The following is a 2,838-nucleotide window of genomic DNA, read 5'->3' on the forward strand; positions in this document are numbered from 1 at the left end:
GGGAAAGCAAGAGAAGGGTGGAGGAGCACCGGAAGCTGCGCGCGGGAGGGGATGGCGAGCCGCGTCCGCTCGGAAAAGAAAGCGAGTGGAAGGAGCTGGGTAGCGAGTGGGATAGCGAGGACAGGATTTTGGAGAGGTTGTTGGATCCTATTTTTATCTTAATTTTGCTATCTTTAACTAGCCAACTCATTTTACAGAGGCTCTTGGAAATGCTCTAAGTGCGGTGGAGGATGTCGATTGGTTGATTGACCAGGACTAAAGCTGCAAACAAACAGATGGATGGATAGAGGGATGGTGGATATATGCATTATTTCTGCTGAGAACGTACACAGAGAAATAGGATGGGTTATGTACTAGTGATGCGCTGCAATTGCAAATATCTCCCCGACGTGTTGGGTGTGTCACGGTGGTGGAGCCTGCGCATCAATGGCGCTGTGTCCAACCGACCGTCTGATGCCGATGGAGCAGCGAGCCCAGGATATTTGCGAAGACAAGGACGCGTTTTTATGCAGCACCGACTAGGCCGCTGAATAGCAGAAAAATAAGTTTCAGATCCAGTACAACAGGGCTTGACGGCGAAAAGGACGACAGGGAGGCACGGGCAGACAAAGACAGGCAAGGTAGAGACTACTATTAACCTCGATCTGGTAGGTATGGCGTATCTATATCTACAGCTGAGAAGAAACATATCTCAAGATATCTTGATGTTAATCACAGGCATCGGTCTTAGTTGATAGAAACAGGATCCACCCCACACACACATCTTGATGCCAATACTTTGGGGTCGCGCACCTGACCAGGAGAGTGGAGAGAGGATCGAGTGCGGACCCAAGGCTTTATGTATACTGTAAATTTATACTATAAAAGTTAAAAAAACTTTCATATCAAAATTTGGTCTACCGTATGTACTCCTCGTAGAGATTCCACTTGTCGATCTAAAGGTTTGACAAAAAAGAGTGGAGTCCTATATTTTAATAGAAGAAAAATGTTTCATCTAATAGAGAAAACTTCTTTCACCAAAATATTCTACATACCCACCCGGTGTACCCGCCGGCCGCATGGATCGAGCATACTCACACGTGCAATTTAAGGAGAAAATTGATCCCTACATATTAAAATAGGAAACAAAGTAGTATAAATGGAAGGGCATAAATTAATAAGTAGTATAAATTTTTTCCATACTAAAAATATCAAGATATCCTATCGATCAATCAAGTGGCTAATTGGACATGCTCTGACTGCCGTAGGAAAACCTTTTCAAAAGTATAATGTTACCTTGCCTTCCACGCATCTATAAAACATACACCTCTAGGGTTAATTTTTCATCCCACTGTTGCCGCTGCCACGTCAAGAAGATGCTATCATCTGATTTCTTCTTCTAAGATAGGACCCCCCGCTGATCAGAAGGGGGCTAAAGCTGCGACAAACATCTAATGCCACAAAAGCAACAGGACATCGCATCTAACACAAAGGTCTGCCTCGTGCCCATGTTGCAGTGTTTGCTGTAATACCAGTTTTACTTTATTAACTAGGAAGGAGATGTTGTTCATCACGGTGGTGAAATCATGTCTTAGGTCATAGGCATCCCACATCATCCGTGTTTCCTTTATCGTCGCCGCCGGCGTTCCCCGTTTTATCTGCCCCTCGTAATGTTGCATATCGTGTGGTCATCGTTACCAACACCCGTTATCCTAGAAGTTAGCAGCAGTCACCTATCCTAGCTAATCCTAGCATATTGTTTTGATCGGGATAGCTGGTTACATACACAATATTTTCACAAATATTTTTTTAGTTATTTTACCCATCAATTTGGACCCTCTTTTTTTCCTCTTCACAAAATGTTGCGGTGCTAATATTGATAGAGTTTCGGTAGCATCTGAGGTCCTAGGTTCGACTCCCCTTGGGAGTGAATATTCTGGGATTTAATGGCGTTGTGCATTCAGTGGTAGGCGACATTCTCGTCGACTGCGAGGCGCCTATGGTGACTTCCTCAATATCGAGGATTTGCCGGCTCAGTCTTCGAAGATGCTCATAAGGGTAGGGTTTGTGTACGTGTGTTCATAGGGGTGTGAGTATCCGTGCGTTGTGAGTGTCTCAGTTATACAGTGTAACCTAAAAAAACTGGCATATAAAAAAGGATAGGGACAAGTCAGCTAGCGAAGGGAGCAGATTAGAGTCTGATGTTTTCAAAATAGTGGATATGTCCGTGTCACAGCCATGTATTTAAATTTTCTTTCATCAAATAATTAACGATGTCATCTATTTTCCTTTAAAAAAATAATACACATCTTATTTTCCTTCCATAAAACATTGATATCAACTATTATCCTTCCAAAACAAATAATGACAAGAATTATGGGCATATGCAAGAGAAGTATAGTATGTGCCAAAATAAAGTAATACATGGGTATAAGAAATTACTGGTGTAAAAGGTATTAGCTTTTTTGTCAAAAAATGGCTCTCCACCCCTTTCGTCAAACCTTTTGGCATGACAAGTGGGACCTCCATGAGGGGTAAGGTGGGCCAAATCTTAGTGAGAAAGAGTTTCAATTGTTTCAACTTTTATAGTATAGATTAGCAGCCTTCAAATCTCTGCGGTTCCTCTCTGCTGTTTGGTTTATTTCCTTCTGCTGCGTTTATGGAATTAAATATTTGATTCCTTTCCCTCCTTTATGTTTATCGAATTAAATATTGCCTATATGCATGGATCTGATTGGCTCCAAATAAACTCATGTAAACTCCAATTGGTAACAAACTAGACTAGGCATTCCTTCCTATTAACATTGGCTCACCCCATCCTCGCCGATTTGTTGACTATCTAATTCCATAAACATCAAC

This window comes from Panicum virgatum, chromosome 9N, assembly GCF_016808335.1.
Source record: "Panicum virgatum strain AP13 chromosome 9N, P.virgatum_v5, whole genome shotgun sequence".
NCBI lineage: Eukaryota > Viridiplantae > Streptophyta > Magnoliopsida > Poales > Poaceae > Panicum > Panicum virgatum.